Here is an 18,943-nt window from a genome sequence, read left to right as displayed (position 1 = left end):
TCCCAGGACCCTGAGATCTTGATGTGAGGGAAACCAAGAGTCCAAGAGTCTGTCAAGTGAGCCATCCAGATGCCCTATGAGAAAATCATGTCTTCTAAAAAAAATTAATTTCCATAGAATTGGAACCTTAGAGACCATTCTCTTACAATCTATTTTATTTTATTATTATTATTATTATTTTTACAATTGCTTTATTTTAAAATTTTTAAAAATTGCTTTATTTTAAAGACATGCAAATGTCCAATAGGGTTAAGTGCCCCAAATTCACACAGTTTGTTAGTGGCAAAGTCAGGACTTGATCCCCAAGGCTTCATCTTGTAATGTATATTTACATTACTACACTGCTACTCTTGGGCAGTTGGTTCATTTATTTGTATTTATTTGTCTCTAGTGCCATTGGAGGGGTAGAAAATAATTGGGCCAGAACATAAGGGAGGAAAAAAAAGGTTTTTTTGAAGGAGAGGTGCCTGGCTGGCTCAGTAAGTTGAGTGTGTGACTCCTAATCTCAGGGTCTTGAGTTCAAGCCCCATGGTGGGTAGAGCCTACTTAAAATAAAAATTAAGAGGCACCTGGGTGCCACAGGTGGTTAAGCAACTTACTTTTGGTTTCTCAGGGTCATGAGATTGAGCCCCATGTTAGGCTCTGCACTCCTCTTGGATTATGCTTGAGTTTCTCTCTCTGACTCCCTCTGCTCTTCCCTGCTGCACTCTCCTTCTCCCTCTTAAAAACAACAACAACAACAACAATAACAAAAAAAAAAAACCTTAAAAAAAAGTTAACAATTAAAAGTCGGAAGGGGAAAAATGGGAGATTAAATAGGCATATAGTACGAGAAAGGTGAAATGCAATCAAAAATTGTCCAGGGGCTGCCCAGAAGACCGAGAGTCAGGCCCTCCTGGGCTGGGCTGTGCATTCCTGTTATGACTGACTCTAAGCCCAAGTGAGATCTCAGAGATCATCTACTGGAGTGATACTGTGAAGTTTCTCCCAGATTCTCTGCTCAGCGCTGATGCATATGTTCCTGACCATTCCCAGCTGTGTCCATCACCAGGCGTTGCCCTCAAGGAACTGCTCTGCCTATGGGTACACCTCTTCCCAGGAATGCCGGATGTGGAGAAGATTACAAAGGCCCACTTCCCGGGACTCAATCTGGTTTAATTCTGAAGAGCCACACAACTCCAGTACCCTCTGGGCTCTAGGCCCAGCTGTAACCACATTGACAGGAAGCTTCTCCCTCTGCCCAATGCTGCCAACCTCACTTCCTTACAAGTGAGGTGTCATTTTTTAACTACTTGCCAATTAAACTTCAAGTAAGGTGTTTCTAGGTAACTCCATCTAAAACACCACCCGAATTAATACTTTGGGCATAGGCTCAGAATGGGACTAAAACCCCAACCTCCTGCCACATCATCTTATGAGCCTAAACCATTCTCAGCTGTTTTCCCTCTTTTGATGGCTGAAGTGCCTGTTACATACAACTTAACCTAAGCCCTCCTCCTACCAGGGACAGCCTCCCAAGCTGGGGGATGCCCACTACTAGTATATTCTATAAGGTGATTATGCTTGCACAGGATGGGCTCCTGTTTTACTTTAACAGTTGTTATCTTAGCTGGGGATTTTCCAGAAGCAGACTTTGCGATGAGGACTCAAGTGAAAGTGATTTTATTAACATCCAGACCAACTTCACTGATGTGACATCTTAGAGTCATGCACATCTGTGCAGAAACATGGGACCTCATATACTTGGTCTAATACTCTGTTGTTGCCAGCTTGAAATTCTTGATAAGTTAGGAACATTTTTCTGTATCTTGCATGGGGCCCTGCAAATCACCTAGTTGGTTCTGATTAGAATGGGTTTCTAAGAAACACTGGTAGGGGATGTAGGACCTATAGGGGTAAGAAGGGCAAGCAAAAGAATGTGATATCAAGCAAAATCCCGAAGCAGAAGGGAGGGAATTTGGCCCAGTCTCATAGGGAGCTCCGTAGATAGCAGAGAGCCACCCTGGAGTTGTCCCAGCTGGAGGCTAAGGAACCAGGATGGCGTATTTATACATGCATTCTCAATCACTGGTTAAAGGGTGGGGCGGGGCAGAAGAACTTCTGTCTGTCCCTTGTATAGGCGAAACAAATCCGGCAGCTGAGCGCCATACTCAGTGAGATGCACGTGTCTCTTACCACACCCACACTCCCGGGGCAAGGCATCCAATCACTGCCTCTACCTACAAGTATGACTTTTGCATCCTGGTCCAATGGCTTCACTGGGAATGATACTCAATACCCGAGTAGGGGGTCGGGAGTAAAGTAAGAGTAAAGATCATGCCCTAACTGTAGTCCTTGGCTGCAAACTTCCCTGGGCTTCACTTCCCTTCAGTTGGTGAAACTCAACACACAGACATCCTGCACCAATGCCACCAGACTCCATTTCAAGCATGGACTCTGCCCACACTGGTTCCAAGTGACCTACTTTGGCCTCACCTTCTCTTTTGTCTTCACCCTGTCAAACAAGAAAACAGATACCTGGGGATAAGCAAGAAGTCTGCTGAGTGGTAGGATTTCTCGTACATCCGCCTTTTTGACTCTTTCTGGACTTTTGGAGGGTGAGCGCCTCATCTGATCATCTTTGTGTCTCTCCATCAGCTTTAGCATGATGCTTCGCACACAGCAAGTGCTCAGTGAATGTTCCTTGAATGACTGTTTGTATGAATAGTTCGAACTCTGTGTAAACAGAAGAGACTCTTCAAACTACCTGACCCTGAATCCATTCAGAAAGGACCAACCAAATCCAATTAATTCGTTATGCAGAACTCTGCCAGATATGGGGCATTTGGAAGTGCAGATTTCATGGGGGGAGAAGTGGAGAAGCTCCTGATGGGCGCATGCACTTCAAATTGAACAATCCTCAGTTCCATCTCCATTTTCTGGGAAACAAAATCTCCCCATGGCCCCAGGGCCCTTTAAATTTTACTGTGACTGTTTTCTTAAGAAATTCCTGGAGCAGAGCCTAACTTTTGTGTAGGGGGTTGGCAGCGCTCACATTCGCGGCCCAGGGGACGGTTGGCATAGGGGTTAGCGAGGCGTTCGCACGCGAAGGAAGCTTTGGAGGAGTCCGAGCCGCCGGGTGGAGGGTCCTGTGAAGTGGGGGGCCCCAGCGTCCTTGAACTCCAGGGCGTCCATGAGTTTGGGGAAAGGAAAATGGGGACGGCCAAGGCGGTCAGACGTTTGTGGAGCTCTACAGCTCCCGACCTCTCCCATTTGGCGGGCGGGACACGACACGGATTCGGCGGCCTAAGCCCAGAACAGCCCGGGTGCCAGGGCGGGTGGGAGGGCCAGGGCCGGAGGAAGGAGTCCGGGCCGCCGCCGCCCCGCCCGTCGGGCTGTCCGCCCCGCCTACCCCGAGCGAGGCGGAGCCGGCGCCCGGAGGAGCGGGAGGCGGAGGAGAGGTCGGAGCTGTCTCCAGGAGCCCTTAGAGACCGAGTCCCCGGCGGCGGCGGCGTGGGGAGCGCACCGGCAGGCGAGTGGGCACGAGCGGCGGGCGCAGGTGGCGAGTCTGCTCCCTGCGGGCACAGGGGCGCAGCGCGGGGCGTCGGCCGGCCGGTTCGGGGGCCGTCTCCGAGTTCCCGGTGTTAGGAAGCGAGATGGAGGGAGGGAAGGGAAGGGAGGAAGGAAGGAAGGAGGGAGGGAAGAGTGTCCCGGAGGGCGGGGACTGGTCGGGGCACTGGGCGCCGGAGAAGGGGATGGGGGAGGGAGGGCGAGGGACGCCGAAACCTGGAGGCGGACTGTGTGCTCGCCCTCGACGGGCGGCGGCGAGGGAAAGCGGGGGCCCTGTGGGGCTAGGGCTGGGGGCGCGGGCGCTGGGATGGGGGCGGCAGGAACGGGAGCGGCAGGAAAGGTCTAGCAGCTCGCCCGCGGCCGTGCGCCCCGCGCCCGGTTGGGGTTGGGAGGCTCCGGTGTGCCCAGCCCTTCCTTGCGGTGGTGCCAGGCTCTGGAGGCGGGCAGGCATCTAGGGGCGACCGGGGCGCCACGCCCCTCTTCCCTACTTTCTTCCGCTCTTTCTTGGGACTAGCGGGCGGGCGAGCAGCCCTGGAACCCGCTCGCTGCCGGGTCTGGCGGGGAAGTAGCGGGTCAAAGAGGAGAGCCCAGGTCACACGTCCCGCGAGGGACCCCCAGCAGTGAGTGGGCTCGAGACTGTATTTGCAGGTGGTATGGGGAGGTCGAGGCTCAGACGAGAGTCTTGCTTGAATTTTTTTTTTTTTTTAAAGCATTGTCGGGACCCTTATTACATGGATCAGGGTGACCTACCCCCCTTCCCCCCCTTAATTTTAGCCAAGGCAGATCAATTAAAACTAATTTGAAAACACTTTTAAAACACTGCCACTAAAGGCGTCTGACACTTGTCCCTCGCCTTATGTTTGTGTCTTGTAAACTTAAGCCATTCATAACTTGCACAGAAGAACTCGTTAAATCACCGCGGTGGAGTTAAACTTTGGACAGCCGGGGTTCCAAGAGAAGAAACTGATGAGGCCTTTTATCTCGTAGTCACCCTTGACCGGGCGTGGTTGTATACAAACAAGGTTATAGAGAAGGAAATGGGCAAAAAACGGGAGAGAAGGGAGGTCCCCTGCGCCCACGTGTCGGGGCACGTTTAATGGCTGCTCTGAGTGGAAACAAACCGGGAATTTATTAGACCTTGTGGAGTTCGACAAACTTCACATGATTAGCTTCCTTCCCATCAGTTACTTCCTTTCCTCCCCTGCTGTCTTTGCGGACACTGTTTATATTTCCTGGGGCTGTTGTAGCTTCGTCTGAATGGACTGTCTATAATGAATCTTTTGGGTGTTGTCAGAGTCAGGGTCTGTGTCTGTGTGTTCGCTGCTTTAAAAGCGGAGTTCGGCTTTGTTTTTAAAGTGGTAGTCACCACACTGCACCATTGCTGGTGCTTCTCAGCTCTCCCTGTAAATCATGGCAGGATGGCGGCCCTCACGTAGGAGAACCAGGAAGGCAGGCAACGCAAGAATGATGGGGTTGGGTTTTACTATTGCCAAAACAATCACATTCAAGTGAAGAGCTCTTTTTTTTTTTTAAAGGCTAAATTGTATGTATTAACAAACCCCTTTTTTCAATAAACAAACGTGATTCACACACGTAATTTTTAAAAGTAATCAAACATTTTATAGACTCTTCAGTGATAAAAGGACTCTGGGATCCAATGTTTAGTCCCTTTGCTTCCCTAACAGTTAACTAGCACCATAAAACCCTAGTTTAAGTCCAAAAAATGCTGAGCAGTCTAACAGCTACGTGTTTAGACCTTATAAAAATGTGTTCGTATTTTTACTGTGTTTAACCCAGGTCATTCACTAGGTCTTGATCCCTGACAGCATTTGAATTTGTGTAGAAATACGTAAAAATGTGAAACTGTTTCACAAGAGACTAAGATTAATACCTTAAATCTTTCTGTGTAGCAAGCTCCAGTCTCATTTGAAAGATTAGCTCTCTAACAGTGAGATTGGTGGTGTTGGGCTGCTTCTTGTCCTCCCTTGTTGAAGGACATGGGTGGTTGTCAAGTTGTGATACCAGAGAGCTTCATAGCCAAAACACTTGAGGAAGTGGTTCCCTAATGCCAGATTATTATTTTTTTTTCTGTTGTAAATCTCTCTGATACAAGAAATTAAAAATTTCAAATGTAGAATCACATTGTTCATTGCTGGATAAATGGTCAGCTTTGTATAGGGTGTTTTTTGTTTTAAGTTTTGTATATCAGTTTAAGCTTAATTCAGGGAGGTAAGTTGTGGAAGTCAGATTTTTCTGAGGCCTGATGTGGAAGAGAAGCCATTTAACAGTGGTTTGAAGTATGAGTTTGGATGTGGATAGACCTGGAAGGGAGTATTAGTTATTTAATCTTTTCAGTCTGATTGGTAAAATGTGGATGATCGTGGTCTCTGTCTCAAGGATTATTATGAGAATATGTGAAACAATCTTTGCAAAGCACTTTGACGGCACTTAACACACAATTAATGTTCAACATGATTAGATATTTTACTTCTCTGGCTTAAGCTAGCAGCAGGCTATTGGATAAATTACAAGATGGCAGTTTAAGCCTTCTGGAAACGCTAGATAGAGCTATTTTAAATTCCAAAGAAGATACCTGATCCTATAGGTAGAGCTATCTCTCTATCTATCTAAACATGTGTGCCATGTTTCTACCACAGTGGTATGAATAATTATGATTGGATCAATCGCTTTAATACGCTTTTAGTGCTGAAATTATAGTCCTATAATATTTTTAGAGCCAGGCAGTCAGAAACGTTTCATTGATCATATTTTAAATTTAAAGAGAGTTTATATTTTTAAAAGTTGTGTTTATTAGCCTGGGTAGGAAATTAAACCAGGAACAGACATATTTATCTTTAACTAAGTATGATTTTTAATTAAAGTATGAAAAAATGTGACCCAAGGGTTTCCATTTATTTTTCATGTACTGATGTTCAATGACAACAGATAAGCCATCAGAAACATTTAGGACTGTTTGGGAGCACTTTGTAAACGTTTTATTAAAGTGTTGTGACTGGTTGTAAACTTTTGTGAGAATGAGTGTTTAGCTGATTCAAGGACTCTCCTCATCACATTACTGAATCAACTGCAAAATTTAAAAAATGCTTCTCTCTTTAAGCCTAATTCTTTTAAGCACCTGTTGTTTCTTCCTTAATGCATATCAGGTACCTGTGATTGGACTGATTGGAATGGTAGTTCCTTTAATGCATGACTTCCCGTTTTACTGATTGCCCCAGAGAGATACAGAAATGGAACTTTATTTAAAAATTATAAAGGGTACAGTGTTTTTTAAAAAATATAACTGTTTTTTAAATAATTGTAAATGGTACAGTGTTATTATGAATTATTTCTTGCCTATGACATTATATGCTGAAGCAGTGAAGGACTTGATTGAATAAATTACCGAATCTTTTCACTCCTAGAATATCATAGCATAGTGCTGGATTCCTGTCTTATGCTTCTAGGTGTGTGAAAGTGTGGGCAAGTTGCTTCATATCTTTATGCTTCCACGAGGTATTGTGAGGGATAAAAGAGTTAATCTACCTAAAGCATTTAGAACAGTGACTGGCACATGGTTTCTGTTCAGCAAATATTAATGTTAAATTATTCCTTCCTGAGATTTTTCTCTTTCTAAATGTTATATAATGAGCATGCATTACTTTTGTAACAAGGAAGACAACTATAGGAAATTTTAATGTTTCCCCTAAATCTCAAAAAGTTCAGTAATTCAAAAAGTCCTGCCAGACAATGCTTACAAAGTAAGAGAACATAACTAGACAATTGTCATTGCATTTCTTAAATGTGAAATGGATTGCTACATTAATTTGTTCAACAAATTAATTCTAGATCTCAATCCCATTTTTCTTTCTTATTAGAAACTTAAAACATAAAACAGTAATCCATGAAGTTCTGTGTTATGGTAGGTTACATAGGGGAAGGACAGTGTGCACAGTTACAGTGCATTATTAACAATTATAGCTAGGTCAAAAAGATTTATGCAGATGAAGGAAATTCTAGAAGAAAATTCAGACCAGTGGATGGTAGGATTCTAGGGCTTTCCTTTTTTTGTATCCAGTTTCCCCAGTGAATGAAAAAAAAAAAAATATATATATATATATGTGTGTGTGTGTGTGTGTATATATATATATATATATAAAATCTCCTTGTGTAATAGTTACTCAGTAAAAACTCTGGCTTATTAGCTACAAATAGCAGGATTTTGTTTTAGAAAAAAATACTGGATTGCATAGCAGTTGAAGGTCCTTAAATGTCAAAACCTTCGTAGTGAGAAATGTTTAGCAGTAAAAGAGAGGCCCTTTCAGAAGTTTGTAGTTTTATCTTTTTTTTTTCTTTAAAGATTGATTTACTGGAGAGAGAGCAAGAGCATGGGGGGTGGGAGGGACAGAGGGAAAGAAAATCCTGAAGCTACTCCCTGCTGAGTGCAGAGCCCAACGCAGGGCCGGTCCTGGATCCCAGAACCTGAGCTGGAAATCCAGAGTGGGCAGGCCACTTAACCGACTGAGCCACCCAGAGGCCTCTGGAAGTCCATCTTAAGAAATGTCTGGAATTAAGCTTTGCATTCAGACCACATCTACCAAGCTTGACTTTATGGAAACGGTCACTTCTCAGGTCTAGATCCCGCATTGGCAAGCTGTGTGCACACACCCCCTTCAGCTGTCACGTCCTCCTCCACAGTCCCGAGGAAGACATCAGTGCACTCAGTTTAACAGGAAAGTTTGACAGATTAAAAAAAAAGTACTTCCAGTGCAAGTATGTGCTTCCATGTATTGAGCTGTTCCCTGTCCTGGGCCCCAATATAAGCCCTTCACATTTATGATCTCCCTCAGTCCTCACAATAGCCCAGATGAGGAAGTTGGAGGTGGGGGGCCCTGAGGGGCAAGACCTGAATTGGACCCAGCGTAGTTCCGACTCCACGTCCTGTGGACTGTGCAGGCTCTGCTGAAGCTGGCCTGGAGGTGTATCCCATGAAAGGGGCTGGGGGGAAGGGGAGTGGCGGTTCCATTTAGAAACTGTAGATCAAATTAAGAGAAAGATGGGTAGAGGACTCATTAGGGTGTGCTGACCCTGACCTGAGGAGAATTATCTCTGCCTTTCCATCAGGCTTAGCCCTCTTCAGTCAGAGAAGTCAAAGCTTCCAGAATTGCCTCAGAGACCCAGCAGGCATGAAGTGATCTGTGAAGTCGGCCTCTTCCAGAGAGGCCTTGAGAATACAGAGGAGGGAACTGGCCTGCTGAGTGCTGTTCTAGAACCGCCTCATACCAACCAGTCCTGCCCTCCCTACTGTGCCTCTCTCAGGAGCAGCAGTGAGCAAGTGACTTGGATCTAGGGTAGAGGGGAGTGATTTGACTGATGGTTACTTGTAGCTGGATTTTTCCATTTATTGCCTAGTCTTAAAAATCATTTCTAGTGTCACTTAAATGTTGGGTTTATCATGTCAGACTTTATGGGGTACCGTAAAAGTGCTTAGTGTGAGCGTCTGGTTGCTATCCTCTCACAAGGAGAGTTTCTGTCTTCTTTTAATGGCTCTGCATTTCAGAAGATTACTGTATAATAAAAACCAGAGTGTTGCAGATGGGTTAAGACTTTTGATACTTTCAATGCTGCTGGAGAATTAGTAGCTAAAAGAAGAATTTCTTTTAGGTCTGCTTGTGAACCAGTTGCTAAGAATCTTTTGTAGTTTTTCACATTCGTTGACTATTAGCAGAGACTTGGCTTTCTTACAGAATAGGTGATCATTCTCCTGGCAGTCCATGTCATGTAATTGACATAGGACCCCCTTTGGTTGACCAAAGAGAGTCATGTAGCTTCTGGTTTAACTTGGGTGGCATCCTTATAAATGTTCACTGGTGTGGGCTATGAATCAACCATTACCTCTGTACTTGCATCTCTGTACAGGGAGTTCAGCCTGAATGGCTGTGTGCAAACCGCACAAACCCCTTGGGGATAGAATCTTAACTTTACCGATAGAGAATAATCAGGCTTTTATTGAGCTGCAGATACTATGGGCCAAAATGTCCTGGAGCACTGAACCTTAAACCCTAGCTCTCACCAGGACCCTTTGACTAAGACCCCAAGCTTGTGGTGACCTCAATTTTTGTCTGCTTTTCACAGAAAAAGTTATTACGGAGGAGCAACACAATTTATCTATCAACTTGGGCTAAATAAATCTAAGGACGGAAAGAGGAATCAAAATCCAAAAGCTGCTTGTATTTTATTGAGGCTCAGTGAGGACTTTGTTGCTGTAAAACCATCACACTGGGTTTATTCAACCTGAATCTCAGGCAAATTGGAAAGTGTTGAAGCCAGCTGACTTGATCCCTGTCCTGTACCCAGACTACTGAAACCTTTTGAATTATTAGAGCGTGGCCTGCACGTGAGACCACGGGGTTTCGGGTGTATAATATCATGATTGGCTGTTCAGACAAGTTGTCAGGGGAGAGTCGGATGCCTGGCCAAGTAGCAGAAGGATTGAATTGTGAGTTCTTGACAGGGCTGCCTTGAACTCTTGTACAGGTTGTTCACTGCACAAGAGTGACTGGCCAAAGAAACAAATAGGGGCTCAGATCTGCTCCAAGAACCCCATGCTCTAGGCTAGAACTGACTCTTCAGGAGAGAAGACTTCTTTCTGATGCCATTGAGTCCGCAAGGCTAGGTGCACTTGGAGGGGTTGCTTTCTTCTGACTTACACAAGGGCACAACGTGGCTGGCATAGCTCTGCTTCTCACAGGCCTCTTCAACCACAATAAACTTGAGCTGCCATGAGCCAGCAGAGTCTGGCACATAGTAGGCGTTTAATAAATGCCAGGGGAATGAAGCAATAAAATCACCTCTTCTGTAGTGTGTGTCCGTGAAGTGCATGGGCCAGTGTTCTTTGTTTTTTAATTGAATCAGTAACATTGATTGTATGTACTAGGAAATGCACGTTCAGGGGCACACATGTCCTGGGATGGGTTTCTTCCTTTTCCATTTGTCATTTCCTAAACGGCAGGTAAAGACCAGTGCTTAGGGGCTGTTGAATGTTTACTGTTTGTCGAACACCAGCAACATGCTCAGTGCTGCTTGATACATGCTGGGGTCCCTGCACCCCTTTTATGGTTTGATGAATACATTGGTGACTCCTGGGAATGTGCACAGGGATTTGTGTGGTTTATTGACCAGCCTGGGCCCTTTCCTTGGGACGGGGCCGGGCAGTGGCTACAGGAGCCTTTGGAACTGCCGTGTGAGCAACTGCTTCTCATACGGAATGGTTTTTCTAGCTATGGTAAGAGGAGGAGAGCCTTATTGCTAAAGCTACCAAAAACGAAGAAAGGGAGTTTGTCTGTGCCCCCTCAGTGCCAGCTGGCACTTCTTGCATACTTTCTCTTTTGAGTTGATCCTTTAGAAAGCCTACTCTCAGAATTAACTTCCTCTTCCTGGCGGCTCTCCCGAGAGGCAATCACACAGCAGGTAGGACCAGTCACGTTGGATTGATCAAACTGCTAAGACAGGGGTTCTGAGGATAGGGGCACTGGTTTGTACTTAGGACTTTGGCCCTCCACACCTTCATGCAGGGACGGCAGAACATACAGGGGAAGAAAAGCTCACAGTACAGAAACCTAAATGCCTATTGCATTTTATCTTGGTTAAGTGCAGCTTTCTTCAGGCAAACTCAGATTCCCAAAGCAGAAATAGCAGGATTCCCTACTGAATTTCTTGAAATAGCAGATTTACCTATTGCATTTATACTTATGGTTTGATTTTACAAAATGCCAGGAAGCTCAACTTGTCAGGACTCTCTGTTGAATTAAGTGGGAATATCCTGGTACATGCTTTGCCCTCTTTTTTTTTTTTTTTACATAAATATCTGACGAGCAGCATGCTTCAGCCATTCCTGTCCAAATTGAGAAAGCAAATAAATGCTGGCATATTGCCTGGGAGGTAATCTTAGCATTTCTGTCTTTTGCCTCCCATTTGCCTGCAGGTCTCTGACTTTCTTCTGGCTGCAGTAAAAGTCAGGGGCCTTAGGGATGCCCTCCACCCCGACCAGCAGGTGATGTAGAACCGGGCAGAGATTCTCCAGCCTTGCTGGGCTCACCTGAGCTCTGGACTGAGTTTCATGCATTCACAGATGTCTTTGTGAGAACTCACCCGCCTCTGTGCAAATCTCCCAGATCCCTTCTGAGCCAAACCCCTCCTTAGGTGACTTCCAGGCTGGTCCTGTCCTCTTCATACTCCGGTGAAAAATGGCTGTACAACCTCTTCAGTTTTGTTTTGTTCAATGAGCTTTACACCCAGTGTGGAGCTTGAGCCCAAGATTGTGAGATCAGGAGTCACATGCTCTACTGACCGAGCCAGCCAGGTGCCCCTCTTCATTTTTTTAATAGGTCGTGTATTTATATTATGTGGTCCCCCAAGCCGTCATAACCATATGTAAAGGTAAAACCAGAGAAACCTTGCTCCATCCCTTCCCCATCTAAGTCTTTCCCAGGGTGCAACTGGTAAATGTAGCAAATAATATATGTATATATGTGTGCGCATGCACATGCGCGTGTGTGTAGTCGTAGTAGGTCCTGGAGATCTCCATCAGCACACGGAGATCTCTGTCTCTCTCCAGCTGTACATTATTTTGTCACTCTGTGGGCGCACCATAGTTTATTCAACCAATCTCCTTTGCCAGACTTCCGGATTGTTGCCAGTCTTTTGCTGTTACAAACAGGTCCGCAACAAACAAAGGTGTAATAGGTCCTTTTGCCTTGGTGCAGCTGTACCTACAGGACCGATTCCCAGAAGTGAGACTGCCGAATCAGAGAAGGGTTGACTCATTTTGCCTTCTTACTGACAAATGCACTGGATGGCCTTATCCCCCACAGCCCCACCAGCAAGAAGTGTGTCAGCTCTTTCTATTTTTGCTAACCTGGTTGGGGAGAAACGGTAACATGGAGTTGTTTAAGTTCTTCAAACAATGAGTGACGTGGAGGTTTGGGGCCATTCGTGCCTTTCTCCTTGTACGCTGTCTGAGCCTGTCCATCCTTCTGTGGGCATTTATTGACCTTTCCTCCGGAAACAAGCCTTTTGCCTACATTGCTGTCAGAATCTCTTAAATACAGACGTAAGAATGCGGTGGCTCTTTTGGGCCTCAGGGTAGAGGGGGCTGCCAAATTGTCAGTGCAAAATTGAGAGAAGTGGAAAGTAGGGTTTTATGCCAGTTGCTAATGTCTGATTTATAAATAGTTTTGGGCTAATGGTATTCTTAAACTGGGGCTTCTCCAAAACCATAATGAGGATGATCTTCTAGTCTAGAATTTCTCCCTCTCAAACAAAAACAAGAGAAGAGATTAAGAACGTATAAATTCCAGTGGCATTTCCTGCAAGATCTTTTAGGAAACCTAGAGTTTTCTGTTGATGTGTATCTCCTGAAAGGCTCTACGCACTGCATTTTTTGTTTGTTTGTTTACCCACTGAATTGGGCTCCTGTTCTCTGTTTGACTTCAGCATCAGGGAGCTGTTCTACTCTGTGGCCAGAATGAAAGAGAGGAAAGAAAAAGTGCAATGTGAGTAGACCAGTCGGGGTTCAGGATTCAGCAAGAGGTGTGGGATTGGAGTTGCCCAGAATTGTCTTTCTTCTTGACAGGCTCTTTCTGTCAGCTCTGGGAAGGATAGGTTCACATAAAATTAATTTTCATCTTTTTAAAAATGAAATTCGTCAAAAGAGAGAGAAATTGTGGTTTAGCAAAAAAGATGACTGGTTTTTTTGGTTTGCTTTTAGAAATTCATATGAGGCAGTCCTGTATAAAGTTAGCCTACAGCTCTATCAAAAAAGAAGAAGAAGAAGAAGAAAAGAAAAGAAAAGCTAAACCAACCTCACATCAGCCACAAACTGTCCTTCCTGGAGCTTGCACATGTAGTAGAGGCCCATCAAAGCTCCAGAAAGGAGGACCTGGGAATCAGGGCCCAGTGACCCCTTTCCACTGTCTGACTGGGTCGATGATCCTAATTTATGAAGGAGGCTTTTCAGTTCTCTGGATGCTTTTTAGTTTTCCTTCTACTACTTCTTTCTGTTGCCGTAGTGTTGGCCTCCCCCACTGCAGTGTCAGCTCATAGATAGGCTCTTGGTCTGCTGTTCTGTCCCCAGTACCTAGAAGATTGCCTAGTACCTTGAGGTGCTCTATCCACGGTAGGTGAATAAATGCTGGAGGGTAGGTAACTTCTGGACTTGGCTGGGTCTTGGCAGTCACCCGCGTGCGATAGGGATGCCTGTCAGATGTGGGCCTGGCATGGGGGCATGTCGTGTTAGCCATTCCTGGCCTGGTCTTTCAGCAGGATTTTCACCATCAGGTGCTCTCTGATAGTATGCGTGATGGTTTAGGGCTCAGGCTTACGGTTTGAATCATCTGGACAAGTCACTGACTTCTTAGAGTCTCTGTTTGCCTATTTGCAACATAGAGATAATAACAACAAATACAGGAGGCTATCCGTTATGGGACATGCCATTATTCTGTGTGCCAATAAGAAAAATATTGCTATTGATTCAACTTGAACCCACGGCAACCCTCATCAGCCTTAAGACTTTATTAGTTTTCTATGGCTGGCAATAATAGGGTACTACAAATTTAACAGCTTAAAGCAGCACATGTGTATTATCTCACAGTTCTGTAGGTCAAAAGTTGCATGGGTTTGGTTGGTTGCTCTGGGCTTTACAAGTCCTACATCTTAGGCTTTTACAAGTCCTACATCTTAGGCTCTGGGAAGGATCCATTTATAGGATCATTGAGGTTGTTGGTAGACTCCAGTTCCTGGCAGTTGTCCGGCTGAGGTCCCAGCCTCGTTCCTGGTTGTCTGCTGGGGCCACCCTCAGCTCTTAGAGACCTCTCTCTGGTCCTTGTACTTGGACCCTACCTCTCAGAACCAACAACAAGTCTTTCTCATGCCTGGAATCTCTTTAAGGTCTCCTTCTGCTGTCTTTGCCTCCAGCCAGAGAAAGTTCTGTTTTTAAGGGATCATTTGATTCATTTGGGTCTACTTGGATAATCCAGACTGTAACCCCCCCATATTAAGGTTTGTAGCCTTAATTATAACTGTGCAGTCTCTTTTGCCATGTAATATAATATAGTCACAGGTTCCAGGGATTAGGACATAGGCAGCTCTGGGAGACCATTTTCTCTACTCAAAGAGTCATCCCAGTATCAGGGATGTGAATAGAATATGCTTCTTAGAATTAATGAAATACTATCTTTAGCTTAGGACTAAAGGAGCTACTGATGTATATAACCATTCAGTGTGTTAATAGTAAGTGCTCAGGTATTAAGGATTGTTATTATAATTAATATCAGGATCATACTGCTCGCTTTAAACCTATTATTTTTAATTTCGGTGGAAGTCATTCACAGTTAAGTGCATTTGGCGCTGATTGGGAGGAAATAGTGTTCCAGCAGTTAATTTGATGACCATGAGGCTGTGCTAGCTGGGAGCTTTGCATACACCTATTCTCACCTTGAAGTGGCCTTCTGAGGTAGGTGATACCAGCAACGTTTACAGGTGAGGAAGCAAGTTGGAGAGGTTGAATATTGCTTAAGAGCTAGTAGTAGTGGCATCTTGCTTGGGCTGAAGTCAGTGCTCTCCATGGTACCATGTTACCTGTCCCGAAGTCCCTGGTGGTACTGTGTGAAAAGTGCAGTAGGGAGTGGTGTCCACCAGGTTCAGGGGCTGGAGGGATAGACATTGCCCTGTGACATGTCTGTCTTGTACTCAGATGTTTCTTTGTTATTAATGTTTTAGATCATTGAGGTCCTGTCTCTTCATCCTTTTTACGGTTTTTAATAAGGACAAAAATGATCCTTTCTCATTTAACAGGTGTCTGTCAGCTACTCTGGGGATACAGCGTTAAACAATACTGTAATTTCTAATGAGAAGTATATACATGGTTCATCCCTTTCCTAAAACTCTTGGAATTTTTAAGTGATGGGAGTGCTAAACATTCTTTTGTTATGTTAATGAGGTGGTTTTTGAGCCCCACCAGAGAATGGGGGCTGGTTATCAGGGGAACTAACCTCCTGATTAGAAAATTGGAACTTTCAGTCCCACCCCTCCGATCTCTCAGGAGGGGAGAAGGGCTGGAGTTTGAATCTGTCACCAGTGGTCAGTGATTTAATCAATTGTGTCTATGTAATGAAGCCGCCATGAAACCCCAAAAAGAGGAGGTTAGGAAAAGCTTCTGGTTGGCAAACGCCTGGAGATGCAGGGCATGGAGCACACGCCTGGGGAGCTCAGCGCCCTTTCCCCACACCTTTCCCTATGCATCTCTTCCATCCTGAGAGATAGCCTGGTACAATGAGCCAGGAATGTAGTAAATAAAATGAGTTGAGTTCTGTGAGTTCTTACAAATGAGCCAAACACAGGGGAAATGTCATGGAAACCTTGGATCTGTAGTCTGTGTTTCAGAAATACAGGTGCTACTTGGGCTTGAGACTTGGGTCTGAAGGAGCCGGCAGTCTCGTAGGATTGAACCCTTAACCTGTGGAATCTAGTGCTGTCTTTCCAGGCACATAGTGTCAGAATTGAGTTGAGTTGTGGGACATCCAGCTGGTGTTGAGAATTGCTTTGTGGTGTGGCTCTCCCTTCTCCCCCTATCAACTGGAATTGGTGACTAGAACCCTTTTTACATACTCTGTGTGATTTTCAAAAGGGAGCTACGTTTACCATTGGCAAATTTCTGTTTTTTAAACTATTTTAAGTGCAAGCAGGACAAAGGGGAAAAGAGAGAAGGAATAAAAGAGAAGGTTCAGCAGACCTGGAGTCTAAGTAGTAGGTACCCAGGTAGCTAGCTCAGCTAGCTCAATGAACTATCCTAGGATCACCATCTCTAGAATTTTCCCCAAGATGTACCTGCAGATTGTCTTTATCTTAGGCTCTTAAAATTCACGTAGACATTGTCGAAAACCAGTATTACCATTTCCCCCTCAAAACCTGCTTTTCTTCCTGCCTTCTCTAACCTGGGTCAAGACATCTCCACCCAGAATGCCAGGCTCCTAACCAAGCCACCTGGAACTCCTCTCTCTTCCTTGCCCACTTGCCGCTCGGTGTCTCCCACCAATGCGTGCCACATCCGCTTCCGAACCAGCCCACAGGCCTGCTCTTTCCCTGTACTCTCTCACCTGGGTGCTTGCCATGGCTTCCAAACCGACCTTGACCTTTCACACTGCCACCAGGGTGATTTTTCTAAAACTTCAATATGAATGCGTCACTTCCTATCTTGCAGCCTCCCAAAGGCATCCCAGTCTAGTGGTTGAGGGCTCATATTGTCCAGGTTCAAGGCCTTCCTACAAGTTCTGGAATCGTAGAAGATTTATCTATTTGCTGTGTATCTCCATCTCCCTGTTTCTCAAATGGGAGTGATAATCACACCTACCACACTGATAGGTTGTGGGATTGAAATGAGTTAATATGTGTGGAGCACAAAGCCCTCAGTGAACGTTGTTCTCCCCCAGTGTTTGAAAGCAGGACTGGAGCTCATCTTTCCTGCTGCTCCGCCTGCCCCTCCAACCCCACCCCAGGGCCCTGCAGAGCTGGGACTATGGACAGCAGAGCTCTTTGCTGACAGGCTGCAGCTAGAGAAGCTCACGTGTGAAAAGTACATGCTTGGACATTTGCATAGCAGTTTGATAGTCACTTTACATCTCTTGAATCTAATAAAAAGTTGGACTTGCATTTTATATTTCATTTTTCTAGCAGTTGACTTTTTAGTGCATTTTATCCAAGTGTGGGTCCGTGTTGAATTGGAAAGAAAACCGAAAAAGCTGATCTCTTTCCACGGATAATTTGAGAAGCACATCTGTGTTCCCACAGGCCCTCTGCAGTTGATTCACTCACACTGGCAAGGTTACCTTTACTAGGTGTGTAGTCTTAAATCTCTCTGAATGTTTTCCCATTGTTTCCTCGGCCAAGAGCTGATCACGCGTTTCTCAAGTGCCAGTCTCTGGGGACAGAAGGATGAAGAAGGTACCGCCTCTACTTTTGAAAAAGTGTCGCTCATGCTACCCAGTAAATTCCTGCCTGTCTTTTGAAACCTAGCGCAGTTTCATTGTTTCATGCATTAAGAAAACGTTTTTTACGTAACAGCACTTTACGAGGCACTTGCTATACTCTTTCCCCCTGCCCTTGAGGACCATATGCTAATGGGGGTGATAGACACAGAAGAAAGAGATAATGGCATCAGATAGGAATGTTCCATAGCAATGAGAGTTGAGAAGTGTGGAAGGACAGAGAAGCGGGAGCCTGGCTTCCTTGGCCTGGGTAAGGGGGCATTGGGAAGTCAGCATGGTTTCACAGTTAAAGTAGATACACTGTCATCGAAAGCTGAAGATCCAGGTCTTGAAAAGCTGAAGATCCAGGTCTTGAGGTCAGGTCCAGTGCCAAAGCTGAACTCTGCCACTCATTAGTCATGTGACCTTGAGTGACTACCTCCTGGTCTCAGCTTACTGTAACCATACCATGGGCAAGGTGCCTTTTAAATGACAAGTATAGGGCTTCCTGGGTGGCTCCGTGGGTTGGGCCTCTGCTTTCAGCTCAGGTCATGGTCTCAGGGTCCTGGGATCAAGCCCCAAATCAGGCTCTCTGCTCAGCAGGGAGCCTGCTTCCTCCTCTCTCTGCCTGCCTCCTGCCTACTTGTGATCTCTGTTTGTCAAGTAAATAAATAAAATCTTTTAAAAAATAAATGACAAATATATTCCTCTCAGTTCTGAAGACTGGGAAGGCCAAGATTAAGACACTGGCCTTAATGTTCCATGTCTGATGAGTGCCTGCTTCCTGGCTCATAGACTCACTGACCCCTCACAAGATGGGAGGTGGGGAGCTCTCTCTCAGGAGAGCACTGAATCCCATTCTTGAAGCCTCCACCTTTGGGACCCCGTCACCTCCCCCAAGGTGCCACCTCCAGTTACCATCGCATTGGGTTTAGGATCTCAGTGTGAGTTTTGAGGGGACGCACACATTCAGACCATAACTCACTCTGAACTTTAGATTCCTCCTCTGTAAAATGAGGGCAACAGTCCCCGTCTACCTCACAAGGATTTTTGGAGGCTTCCCTGAAGGCTTCGCAGCTCTCAGAAGAGCTGCCATAGACAACTCCCTCAATGTTAGATGCTGTTACTCTTGTCACCGCTTTGCTCTCTTTTCTGCCTGCCTCTCCGGACAAATTTTTTCTTGTCTGGATTTCCAGAGGCATACTGTTAAACTAATTTCAACATTGAAATATGCCTGTCAGAGACAGGCAGTCAGTCTGGTGTACACACGACTAAATGTCTAGAGAATTTACATTGTATTCAAATCGAATTCTGAGCATGTCTTTTCAGAAGGGTTTGTGAGGAGTCTGGTTGTTAAGGACTGAATGTTTATGTCT

At 45.3% G+C, this 18,943-nt stretch overlaps 1 protein-coding gene across 3 annotated transcripts in view; it reads left to right on the top strand.

Annotated features, from left to right (window-relative positions):
- The first annotated feature begins 3,374 nt into the window (after positions 1–3,374).
- GNG12 (G protein subunit gamma 12) overlaps positions 3,375–18,943 on the top strand; it is a 127,566-nt gene continuing 111,997 nt past the window's right edge. Inside the window, exon 1 of one of the 3 annotated variants that reach the window (XM_059375082.1) lies at positions 3,375–3,538. The gene's annotated coding sequence lies outside the window, so the exon portion shown is untranslated. The remainder of the gene's footprint in view (positions 3,539–18,943) is intronic. The other 2 variants (XM_059375080.1, XM_059375081.1) reach the window with 2 other exon arrangements.

The sequence above is a fragment of the Mustela nigripes genome, chromosome 14 (genome assembly GCF_022355385.1).
Source record: "Mustela nigripes isolate SB6536 chromosome 14, MUSNIG.SB6536, whole genome shotgun sequence".
Taxonomy (NCBI): Eukaryota; Metazoa; Chordata; class Mammalia; order Carnivora; family Mustelidae; genus Mustela; species Mustela nigripes.
The sequence above is the reverse complement of the archived record's forward strand: the minus strand, read 5'-3'. Positions and strand labels throughout refer to the sequence as shown.